The sequence below is a fragment of the Thermobia domestica genome, chromosome 1 (genome assembly GCF_964235325.1).
Source record: "Thermobia domestica chromosome 1, izTheDome1.hap1.1, whole genome shotgun sequence".
In the NCBI taxonomy this organism is placed as follows: domain Eukaryota; kingdom Metazoa; phylum Arthropoda; class Insecta; order Zygentoma; family Lepismatidae; genus Thermobia; species Thermobia domestica.
The window spans coordinates 64,310,850-64,323,979 of NC_137454.1; the positions used below are offsets into that span (position 1 = coordinate 64,310,850).

At 37.4% G+C, this 13,130-nt stretch overlaps 1 protein-coding gene across 1 annotated transcript in view; it reads left to right on the plus strand.

Moving 5' to 3' along the window:
• Positions 1 to 13,130, plus strand: part of LOC145685563 (uncharacterized) — a 160,805-nt gene that overhangs the window by 76,969 nt on the left and 70,706 nt on the right. The gene's annotated exons all lie outside the window — the stretch shown is intronic.

Sequence of the window (13,130 nt, forward strand, 5' to 3'; positions counted from 1 at the left end):
TGACTGTTTTTGATACGATACTCGTCGTTTTCTCAATTTGTGTGATGTGAAACCGCTTGAAATTCATTTCCAGTTGAATGAGGCATGAGGTGATGGTGTTATGAATGTGTGTAATATGCGTTCGTGGGTGCAACAGTTCAAAGAAGGCAGAACGTCGTGTGACAACAAACTAATCTCCTCACACAAACAGGTCTGACGACATGATCGAACAAGTGTAAAAAGTTGTTTTGGATGATCGCCGAATGAGTGTGGAATACATCACCTCCAAAGTTGGCATTTTCGTGGGATCTGTGGACACTGTCGTCAGACCGGCTTGTGCGAGGACGACATTGTCTTGGTTTGTTATCACACGACGTTCTGCCTTCTTTGAACTGTCGCACCAACGAACGCATATTAGACACATTCATAACACGATCACCTCATGTCTCACTCAACTGGAGATGTATTTAAAGCGGTGTCACTCCACTCAAGTGGAGAAAAGGAATGATTACCCGCTGTTCTTGTAATGAAAACGTTGCCATTTTACGAGTATGGTAAGTATGAAAAACTCTCATTACTTTTATCGCTGCTGCTAGAGTACTGTGTGCCGTACGGTGTTGCCGTCTCTGTTACGCATTGACAACGAGTACTCGCGTATTTTAAAGTAAACTGCACGTTTCTATTTATTACCAGTCCTGAGAAAAAATGCTGGTGTTGTAACCGTCCGAGTTCGTGTCGCTGACTTGACTGCCATTTATTTGTAACCGATTGGAGTTCGAGTCACTATTCGGGCAGACATTTATTTGTAACCACTCCGTGTAATCTGGTCGCTGTCCGTGGCTCGTGGTACTACCAATAAGTATCTTCCTGATACTTTAACTTACCTGGACAGGACGATGAAGGACCTCTCCAAGAAAAGGTTACAAACTGTTTCCAAATCGCTCGTCGGTCTCAATAATGAGATGAGCATTAGGCGCCGAGAGGTTCTGGTGTCTCGTCTCGAAAACCTCACGGACGATCAGACGGTCATCCAGACCATAACGCACACAAACATCACTCATACAAACAACGAAAACACACTGGATTAAATAACACTATACTTATTTATTAGAACACTATTGTATAAAAAAAATAGCGAAGAGGAATGGACACAACACTGAACACTAAATATATATATAATAATTTTCGTCGCTGAAATCACACTTTGCCCTTTTCAGGCAATATAGCCCTTTATATATATATGATTATATTTCAGATATCACTACAAATGCTTCTCTCACACCATTGACACACTTGGGGGATTAGCACTGGGGAAAAGTTGTCTGGATCGTCCCACGATGAATCCAATTGCTGTGCCGACGATCCCGCGGCGTAAAGATGAATCTTCAGCAATTAAACAAGAAATTCTCCAAAGTAGAATGCTGATGTTGGAGGGCGCGTGTATAACTTACATGTACGCACAAGGTCTGCGGACCTGGGACTTCACTAGTTGGGGCTATCCGTAATAAAATGTCCTTCACCGGCTAAATAGCTTGTGCCCCTTAACAAAAATCAAACTTGAAGCTCGACGCGAGATGCGTGCTTACGGCTTCCAGACCTGGAGTCAAACTCCCTGAGCACCAAAGCTCAAGGTACGGGTTGCAATGATCAACTGAAAGTGTTGGCAGTTCATTTCAAAAATCACTCAGTTAACTCACCTGTACGCACATACAAACAGAATACGGAAAAGAATTTATGTTAATTTTAGTCAACTGCCTATAATGCACTAGACACGGCGATAACACCGGCGTGAGAAAGTACAGATAACGAACTGCAAAAACTGTGAGGCTGGTGCCACTTTGGCCACTGGGACATCTGTTCTGGTCTGGTCTGCTCTAATCTATTGCAATGTTTCATAAGCGATTAAAGAAAACACTTAATTCAGTTCCAAATAACTGCAGAATATATACTGTGCATATAATAAGTCAGGGAGAAACACTGAAATGGTTAGTCATTCGCTGAAATGTTCTCACCAAAAGCAACGTTTTAAATATATATATGAAAAAACGATGAAAGACTTCTTTGTCCAATTGTATGGGAAAGAAGCAATTCCCACCGAAGAAAGAACTTATATGCGTTGCAGAATAAAGTATAAATCGAAAATAATGATCACTGTCTTTACGAAATATACAGAGTGTCCACAAAAATACTTCTATAACCTGGTAGCGGGTTATAGTGTTATAAATTGAATGCACCTCGTACATCCTGCGGAAAATTTATGATGATCCATTAAGTAGTACGGACATACAGGGTAAATAAACGAGTCTATAAAGAAGTTTTGATAAACCATATTCCTTAAAAAGTGGTACTCTAAAGGAGTCAGGTCCATGTTAATATTTTCCATGTATTGGTGCTTTTTTTAAAAAAGTGCTCGGAGAAGGCTGCAGAGCCTTAACTTCTCCACGTAAAATAAGTCATAAATAAATAAAAAATATATTTCAATCAAATATTTTCTTGTGGGCCTTATATCTACAGAAATACATACAGTGTAGCAAAACCCCTTAACTCAGTATGATGTGCTTATTACAGTAGTAAGAAAATACGAAAACTCGATTTAGGGGTCGTTCAAAAATTTTGTGAGTCAAAAACTAATTATTGGCCAAGATCGCAGTCTTTTGATTATTTTTGGCTTTCCTAAGATTCTTGTTTATGTAGTGTATATAAGATCACTGCTTTCAAAACATTAAGAAAAATAATTGTAATTTTTCCTTCACAGCTAAATAACCTGTGTTACTCTCTAAAATAATATAGAACTCTTCTTGCTTCTTGAAACACCAGACATGTTCTGAGGAGAAAAAAATAAAAGCAACTTTGCTAGTAACTAAAGAGAATAAAAAGAAAAATCAAAAGTTAAAATACAGTAACACACAATACAATGGTCTGTTATTTTTGCCGATAGTGGTGTGGTGAGACGTGCTGAGGAAACGCAATTGTGGTCTAATCGGTCAGTTACGATGAATGTGTAGGATGAAGTTGAAATAAAATTCGCCCACCTCGGAAACCAGTGGTGTCATTTACTGTTCGACAAGTTTCTTTCTACCAATTGCGACAGGAGTATTTTACGAAAAAAAAGAAAGAAAAGAAAAAGAAGAATCTCAGACGGGAGTACACCGTTAACTTGTCGTCATTCGAAGAGAAGATATTTTTTCTCTCATTACTTTTTAATTTATATATTAAAAAAAAAGATTCTTCCCGCGGAAATTCTCACGACGGAACTAGACTGAATAGACAAAAACGTTCCTTTGCGGCTAAACTTTCTTTGACTTTAACAGTTATCATCATCGTATCACAATATCATTTCTTGAAAGCTGAATGTTTCAATCTTCTAATTATACAGGTTTTTTTCCGCAAAGTAGTAGGACTGATTAAAAAAGAAGTTATTCACAATTTTGACAAATCTAACTTAATAGATTTCAAAATATGCCCCTTCTGCATCAACACAGTGTTTCCAGTGATTCTACCAATCACTGAAAGCTCCCGGGAACACAGAAACTGGAATGCTCTTCAGCTCCGTCGTCACGGCCTCTTGAAAGGCCTGGATCGAGCTCTGGTGCTGTCTTTTTATGACTCTTTTCAGTCGGGGGAAGAGGAGGAAGTCTGCAGGAGAGACATCTGGGCTGTAGGGTGGCTGGGGAAGCTGTGTAATGCTATGTTTGGTCAGGAAGTCCATGACAGCAAAGGCTCAGTGCATTGTCGTGATGAAACTTCTATGTTCAGTTATTGTTGGACGGACATGGGCGTCTCGTTTTCTGAGTCTTTCAAGTACTTCCACGTAGAATACTGCATTCACAGTCTGACCAGGCGGTATAAACTCCCTGTGAACCATTCGTTTGTAGTAAACAAAAAAAATATATATATCAACATCAATTTCATTTTTGACTTGCCCAATTTGTGCCACTCAAAAACATTTGATCGACCCATGGCATCACTCCTATAAACAATCTTGATCATGTCATGGGTCTCACTCGCAGTTTTACCCAGTTTGACGCAAAACTGCACCGCGTAACGCTGCTCTAACAAGTGATTCATTGTGAAGATGACAAGGCACTTTCGTGAACGCATGAAGACGACTGGCCAGTGGCCATTGGTGCGCTGGTAACTAAGACCCACCACCACCCAACCAGCACAGTAACATCCCCCTCCTTCACCACATTTTGGCGGGGGAAAATAAGTCCTACTACTTCCCGTACAAACCCTGTATCTTATTACTTACATTTTGTTGATTTAAAATACTGTAGTTTGGAATAATTTAACATCTTATGTAAACTACAGAAAATGAAAGCAAATTAATGGACAAAGTGGTGAAAATGATATTTAAGTAGTACGCGCCTTTGGCGTGGGAGACCCGGATTCGATTCCCGGCGGGAGCTCATGTGGTTCGGATTCCACGTTAATCAGTAGGTCCACGTCTCATATAGCCTCGCTTCTGAACGGGACGTAAAAAACTCAAAATCAATCAATCAATCAATATTTAAGTACTAAACTTTTATTAATTTATCTGACATGTTTACAGAGAATAATATAATTTAAATTCTGATTAAAAAAATAATTTTTAATGATGGAATCTTTATACTGTTAAAAACTTGTTTTTGGGCTTTCAAAACAATGCTAAGCAGAAATGTGGAATATCTTATGGAACAGCTATGGTCGTCTGTCAGTCGACAGGTATCAGAGCAGAAACGGTAACATATAGAAAAAAAATGTTTTATTTTTATATGGATTCAATCAGGTGTGCACCCAGAAATTTTTGTTGGGAGTGGTCTAAGCTTTGGAAGATGGGGTCCAATACTACAATCCGCTATGTCTATGTAGGATTGAATGGGCATTATTCTGCACCCGAAAAGACGATAAGTGATTGTAAAATACTTCCACCAATATTTTCAGGGAAAAAACGATAGAACTAGATTGTTTCTCTAAGAGAAAGAGTACAGATGAAGTGTAAGAGCAAATTTTCATGCTACATCAATTATTTCCCCGTTAAATGAGCATAGGTTTATTGAGAAAGTGTACAAATGTATATTGAGTTACAAAGTTTTGGGTGAAGTGTCCGGTACTAAAATGAACAGGTGTGACCTGAGGGCTAATCCCTACCGAAGATCAACCTCTACAAAAAATTATGAGATGGATTATAAGACGAATGATGAACAGACGAGTTATAAGAATGAAAGTAACACGAAGCAGAATTTCATACGCATTGAGAAATAAAATGATTGATGGTATATATAAACTACATTTACTGAATCGCTGATCTGTACATAACTGAAATGCTCTTACACACCACAGGAAGACACTAAACAGAACTGAATCGGAGAAAAACTCATTGAAACCGAAACAGCTATATATATATATATATATATATATATATATATATATATATATATATATATATATATATATATATATATATATATATATATATATATATATATATATATATATATATATATAAAAAAGTCTGTACAAATGTATGTGTTTTTTGAACTTACTCTTAGAGAGAGAGAGGAAATGATAGTACATCCTTAACATACACGCCTGAAAATACACTATTTCTCCCTTTCTCTCCCTTGATTGCAAATAATATGATGAGTACGCAGTGCTCCCAAGTAAGGACGTATACATAACCTCTCAGGAAAATATCCTACTTAGCAGGGATGTAAGGGTGGAAATGAAATGAAATCTTTACGTCCCACGGTTATGCCAACTAGTATAAAGGACACGGTGATGATGAGAAATGAATGAAATGGTGTATCGAAGAGGAACGGGGGAACCTCGAGAAAACCCAAGTACATGATGTTCACGGTGTTTGCCACCACAAAGCTCACTTGGCAAGAGCTGGGATCGAACCAAGGACTCCATGCAGTAGAGGTGAACGCTCTGCCACTGTGGTACCGCGGCCCCATACGTAGGGGTGGGTTCTAGGGTTTCGGACCCCCTGAAATCCTAACTTTTCTGTAAATTTAGTCTAATTTTAGGGGTAATTTTACAAATTTTAATACTCTATAATTTATCATATTGAATTTGGCTCCCCCACGAAATAAATTTTTACTTATATTTCTGCTACAATAACATCAATATAGTCTACTATGACGGATCTTAATTGAATGTATTTGATGAATGTAAGTTCTTTCAACACCTTATACATGGACCACATGGGTTTTAATCACGCAGCAAGTCTTAGATAATTGAAACCAGTGTTGAAAATCGTACCTTGACTACCTAATTTATTATCTAACTGGAATTACTCCATTGAACGTTGCTGAATAAAGTGTCACAATTATGATCGTAATCTCTCATATATTTTTACAGCAATGTAAGATTAAATTTTCCGCACATTTATTATTCTGTGTTGCGTAATAAATTTTATTTCTCACAAATAAGGAAAGACAATGCAGTACTCTTCCGTACCTGACTTCAAACAAAAAAGCCACTTTTCTTCTGTCAACGATCATTTTAGACTATCTTTCTTCCTTTCTTGAATGCGTTGTTTTTTATGTATCGGTGAATTACTTCACACGATTTTTACGCGCAGCTCCAAGCATTTGTTTTTGTAAAGCGTTATTATATTTCTGTTACGGTAAAGGAAAGGAAAATGCTGAGGTAGTGAAAACATGGGAACTCTTTTAAGGTTATGTCACATTATTTCAAATCTGTTTACTCTCCCTTTTTCTTCTTTCTTGTGACGCCACTTTTATTTATTTATTTTTTTAATTCTTTCCGTCCGGTTTTTATCCAAGATGGAACCTTTCTAAGAAAACATATTCAGTCCTTTCACCTTCATTACCTGGAATTTTGGGACACTGGATAATGACCAGGTTGCATTGCAAAATCGTAAGTGTTAAAAATTTTCTTTTTAAGCTAGTATATATATATATATATATATATACGTGTGTGTGTCTGTGTGTGTGTTGGTGTGTATGTTCTTCCGTCCTCTTCCTGAACATGTAGCTCTGGCGGGGGTAGTACGGTGGATTAGTGGTAGTGCATGGGGTCCCTGATTCGATCCCCGTCTGAATAAGTTTGTGGTGGACATCATGCCCGTGGTTTTCTCGAGGTACCCCGTCTCCTACTACAATCTCATTCTTCCATCATCATTCACTCGCTGTAATCATCCGTCTCCCTTAGCCTAAAGGGCATAATCGTGAGGCGTTAAGTCTTCACTACCGCGAAATTAAACTACCGCAAATTTTAGTTTTTTTTTTTCTGTAATATCTTCAAAACAAATAAAAATATTCGAAAAGCAGAAACGTAGTGAACTAGAGAATACGATTTTGCAAGTGATACCGTTGTCACAACTCATCTATCTGCTTTTGATTTGCAACTGTAGATAGATTTAGCATGTTTTGTGGGTTCTGTAAATAGCGGTATACCAAAAGCAGATAGATGAATTGTGGTAAAAATATCACATGCAAAATCGTACTGTCTAGTTCACTACGTTTCTGCTTTTCGAATATTTTTTATTTGTTTTGAATAATATTACAGAAAAACTCTAAAATTAGCGGCAGTTTAATTTCGCTGTAGTGGTGAAGGCCCTTAAATGGAAAAATTTCATTTCCACTTGCAGCTCTGAACAGAAGACATGTCGGTACGATTTTAAATTAAGAAGCTAAGGAAACAAATCATTATACCATTTCAGAGAGCTGCATATAAAACATTAATATGCTATCATCAGCGTTTTCTTCAGTTTTATGTCCATATTTGCGATCATATATTTTATACCGTTTACCAAATATTCTTAGGGTGATCAAGTCTAGGAGACTAATATGCGCAAGTCATGTAGCAAGAATGGCAGAAAGTAGAAACACTTTTAAAGTTTTGACTGGAAATTCAATCGGAAAACGACCATTAGGAAGACCTAGGCGCAAATGGGAGGACAATATTAAGATGGATCTCGCAGATATAGGAATACAAAGTACAAAATGGATCCTGTTGACTAAAGACAGAAGTCAATAGGAAGCTTTTGTAAACACGGCATTGAACCTCCAAATTCCATAGGTCATAAAGTTAGTTAGTTAGTTAGTTAGTTATTTCCGATCCAAGGCTGTTGTTTTTCTGCTAACACCTTCTTCATCTGAGTTATTCCGTATTTTACGTCTTTTGTGCACTTATTATCGTTTGTTGTGTTAGATAATAGAACTTCTGCATATCTTCCAACATATAGTCTCGTATTTTATTGTTTGTTTCCTTACGCATCTCATAAATTTTGTTTCGCTCTTGTGTATTCTTTGTATACACATTTCTCATTTTGCATGTACTGTATACCAAGCACGTAGCATTTTTATGTAACAAACTTTAAATAAAAATGGTAAAAAAGAAAAAAACCGCTCCGTACTTGACCGTATGGAAAATCCACGTTCCAAACGATAAATGCTAGAAGTATTTCATACCAAGCACTTCGACAATGGTTAGGAGATGGTTGCGAAGACTTAACACTTTTGTGTAAGATTATGTTTAGCCTTCCTTTTAGCGTAAACATGTATATTCATAGATACTGTTTAGTTACTTGTGCAGTACAGCACAGTTGATATTACTTGTTGTAAATGAATATTAAGAAACCAGATTTCGTGCTAATAGTTTAAGTTCACTGAAAGTTCTGTAACTGAAAGGATAACTAGATAATGAAAAAAAAACTTGGCGTGAGTGCAGTGTAAAAATATAATTGAAGCGAGTTTCTTCCTTCGACACTATAACTTCCGTAAAAAGTAGTTCATATTCATTAAACATAGACATACCTATATGCATTAAAGTTTCAAATTACATCTGATACTTGTGGTTGAAACAAATCAAGTACAAAAATGTAAAAAGATGGTGATTGTGTATATGCGATAACAAAATAATTTTTCATGGTAATTTTTGTATTAAATTTCTGATTTGCATGAAAATAGTGTGTTTTCCTTGAAGCTAAAAAATCGTTCCTTCCCTGCTTAGGGTTAAAATTGGTCAAGGATAACTTAAAAGGAGAAATTTGCCCTTGTTTCTACTTAATTTAATTATTTTTCACACTTATAAACGGTTGAATACCTCCGCCATGTTTCTTTTTAATCCCATTGATTTATAAGGTGAACAGTTTTTCTGTTTGTCTTCATTTTTTTTTAAATGAGTGGCCCCGCGTCACGTAGTCGTTAACGTTCTCGCCTTCGGTGTGAGCTGTCCCGAGTTCGATTCCCGGTGGGGTCACTCAGTCGAAAAGTGTAAAACGCTTTTTCAGGCCAACCACCCTGAATGGGGTTTTCCTGGGTTTTCCTCATTCACACCAGGCAAATGCCGGGGTGGTACTTAATTTATAGGTCCCAGGCCGCTTCCTTCCTTCCCTAATCCTTTCTTCTTTTCCTTTCCCCGAATTGTGTGCTCACCGAGGAACGTCATCCCTCAAAACGTGAAGGACTAAATGGCCTTAGATGCTGAAAGTCTAAAAATCTAAATCCCAAATCATTTTTTAAATGATTTTTTTTTTAATGATTTCATGTTACTGTTGTCTTTTTTAAATTATTTAAACATACCGTCCTTTCTGAAAATAAAATTTTGTCATGAATTTTAACACCTGATAATCAAATACAGTAAATATATATACATTATAATGCAAATGCATTTTGAACAAGCAAGGAACATTTTAACTGGACTTGGAGAGATCAGCATTTAAATGGTACGTTTATAAAGTTTTTTTTTTTTTTTTAAATTCTTTGAGCAAGGTTCGTTGTGTCTTTTCGTGCTATTTGGTAGAATTTGTTTAGTTTCTGTGTGAGTTTCCTCAGGTTCCTTTTCAGGACCTTTAGATTTGTTTCGTATGTTGTATGTTGTTTGGCCAATTCCTTTCAACTGTGAAATCTCGGAAATCACAGGCTCTAAGAAAAGTGCTGTTTTCGTGTAGATTTGCGAGTTCTCGTTACTTTTTTTTAAAGAAACATGACGTCATTTTTTAATTCAACGTTTTACAAGTAGTTTTGAGCCCATAAGATTAACTTGGTCGCTAGGTAGAGGTCTGCACGGGCCGGAATTTTTAGCCCGGGCCCGGCCCGTGAATTTATAATGTGAGGCCCGACTCGAGTCCGAAATATGTTTTAGCATTTAGGCCCGAGCTCGTGTGATAATCAAATGAGCCCGAAATAAGCCCGAATTACAGAAACGTTATAATTAACGCAAAATTGTTTTTTTTTTTATTTACAGCAATTAGAAATTTAATTTTGCAGTTCTGCTTTAAAAGTTCTCCAGAAAGAACGATCCAATAAATATCGTTGTACAAAATATTTACGAAGTTAGGCCCGAGAAATATGGTTGTATATTTAAAAGTTTACGGTCCGAGCCCGGCCCGCGCCCGAAGTGATGTATGCTTTGTAGGCCCGAGTCCGTGCAGACCTCTATCGCTAGGGCGTTGCCAAGATTGATATCCTTGTGTTAGGCAACCCGTAGAAGAGCTCCGTACGGCGTGTTGATGGGCATTGCAGGCGCTGTGTTTTAATGTGGATAGCAAAAGTATTGCATAGTGGCAACTTGAAAGCCCTGTAGGCCACAATGAGACGTAAATCTTTCAGTTTAATGTCCCATGATTATGACTGTGAGGCCAAGGGAAACGGCTGATAAAGCTAAGTGAATGATGATGGAAGAATTGGTGGAATAAAAATGTGGGAAGAAGCGAGACTAGCCCGAGAAAACCCATGGGGACGATGTTGTGCAGCACAGACTTATTTGCGCGGGGATCGAACCAGGCGCCGTCGCACCAGATGTGATCTGCTCTGCGAGTGATCCACCGTGCCCCCGCAATGAGACGTATTCGGATATGCATTTATAAGAACAAAATAATAACAAACTGTCTTTGGAGGGTGGCCATAGACTCTACAATGACGTTTTTGCTGACAGTTTGACCGGCCGCCATTTTGCACAGGGTAATTTTAGAGAGTTGGAACTTGTTCGTCTTCTTTCATTTCCCAAGAAGTTTCGAACGATATACTACTTGACCCCCTTACCTTTTGTAATTTTTGAGTTGAATACCGCCTGGGACTCTGCGGGTGGCCCTGGGACAACAATGTTTGCTTTAATACATTGTACTTTTATAATGATCAAAAACGTGTTTTCCAGTTTTGGCATCTGTCTCATCGTTTGCGATTTCAAGGGGTGGAAATGGATTTTCTGGACACCCTGTATATTCATATAACTCGCACAGTATATGCACTCGGAAAATTTTTATTACAGTTTTGTAATAGGCGTCATTAGTACTTTCGATTGGTATATAAACCATCTTCCACTTCGATATATAATCTCCCTCTCTTCCCTTGTTAGTTGTATCTTGATTAGCATGGCGAAGCCTGCTACATTTTACTTTCGTTCCCATGGTATGCTGCTATATTTTTACGTGACAAGACGAGACAAAACGAGACAAACGAGACGAGACGAGACGGGACAGAACCTCTCGAGACGAGACACGAGACGGGACGAGCACATTTTTTCGAGACGAGACACGAGACGGGACGAGCACATTTTTTCGAGACGAGACACGGGATGAGACATGCTTTGCATGAGACGAGACGAGACAGCCTGAAGTCTCGTCTCGTCTCGTCTCGTGGCAACACTAGTTGTCTGTTTTCTTCAAACACCTAAGAAGGATGTATTCAAGATTTCCTTATTACAGAGAAGAGTGCTGGCTATCATGGTTCACGGTTTTGAGAACTCTCTGGAACCTGAATGAACAAAATTCGTCATTTCTGGAAATCAAAGAACAAAACACCACCTTACTGTCGAAATCTCTGTGGTTACACGATCTTTCTTTTATGGTTAATATTACGAAAAATTTGTCAAATTTGAATTTGAAACTTCAAGCCAAAATATGTATGTATTACAAACATGAATGATGAGGTAAAAACGTTTGAAATCAAATTGCTGTTCTAAGAGAAACAGCAAAAAAAAAAAAAAGCCAATTTTTGCTGATTACAAAACAAGTACAAAGGAGCCTGTATTGTTCAGCACGTACGCCGAGAAGTTTCAGCATTTGAAGACTGATTTCGAAGGAGGTTTTGCGATCTATTGAAGATGAGTTCTCCCTCTTTTCTGACTCCTTTTTAACCGACATTGAAAAACTATCAAGCCAATTACAGATGATTTGTATATAAAATCAGTGCAACTCAACTCTAAAACAAAAATCAAGTAAAATGTGTACCCCAAATTTTACAAATATTTGCCTCGCGGTTTCTAGAAACACAAATTTGCATCGTACGGGATTCTCATATTCGGTAGTATATGTATCAGTGTGAACATTTTTTTTTTTAACTTATGAAAAGAAAGCAGTCTTCAGCGAGATTCAGGTTTGACATTCATCTGATCTCTGTTCTGAAAGTTGCTAATGTAAACAGTATGTTTTTAGACATCCAAAGAGTGGTTACAGGAAAAAGATGTCAGATGTTAGGAAAGATACAATAGGCATATATCTACTACACAAGTTTCCTGATGTTCCTTCTATGTTTAAAGAACTACATTATAGGTAATATTTTGTTGTTTTCTTACTTTTTAAAAGCATCATTAAGTATTATTTTTTGTGGCCCTCATGTACATTGATTGATTATTTGACTTACTTGAAATTATACTGAATTTGACATGCCTGACCTAGATAATGATTCTAAGAATCGTAATCATTCTATCTAGGAATTATCAGCCTCGCGTCAAAACCAGAATCAAATATTAGCTCATCCAAAATGTTTGCTATTTATTCTTCATTCATTTTTATTAATTCGTATATTATTACAGAAAAAAGAAGTAAAACTATTTTAACACGAAAATATTCAGCGGAACATTTATGTTCACCACCAAAGTTCCACAAAACAATACAACTGACAACACCTTTCAGCTTATAAGATGCTCACAAATTCGTTCTTTTATCAAACATTTTTTTTAAGAAGTTTATTTACTAGGTGCGATCCTGAATAAATTTTCCACAGAGGTGACAACTGACAACCATCCGCGGAAGATTTCTGTGAAATGCATCCGTACCACTCCGAGCTAGACTCAGACTTCGTCCAGTTGCATTAAAAAGGATCCTGAGTCCTCTCGGGCTTGAATTGAATTGAATTGAATTGAATTGAATTTCTCTTTATTTCAGCGGGCGAGGTTCAGCCGGAGGCTGCTCTGCC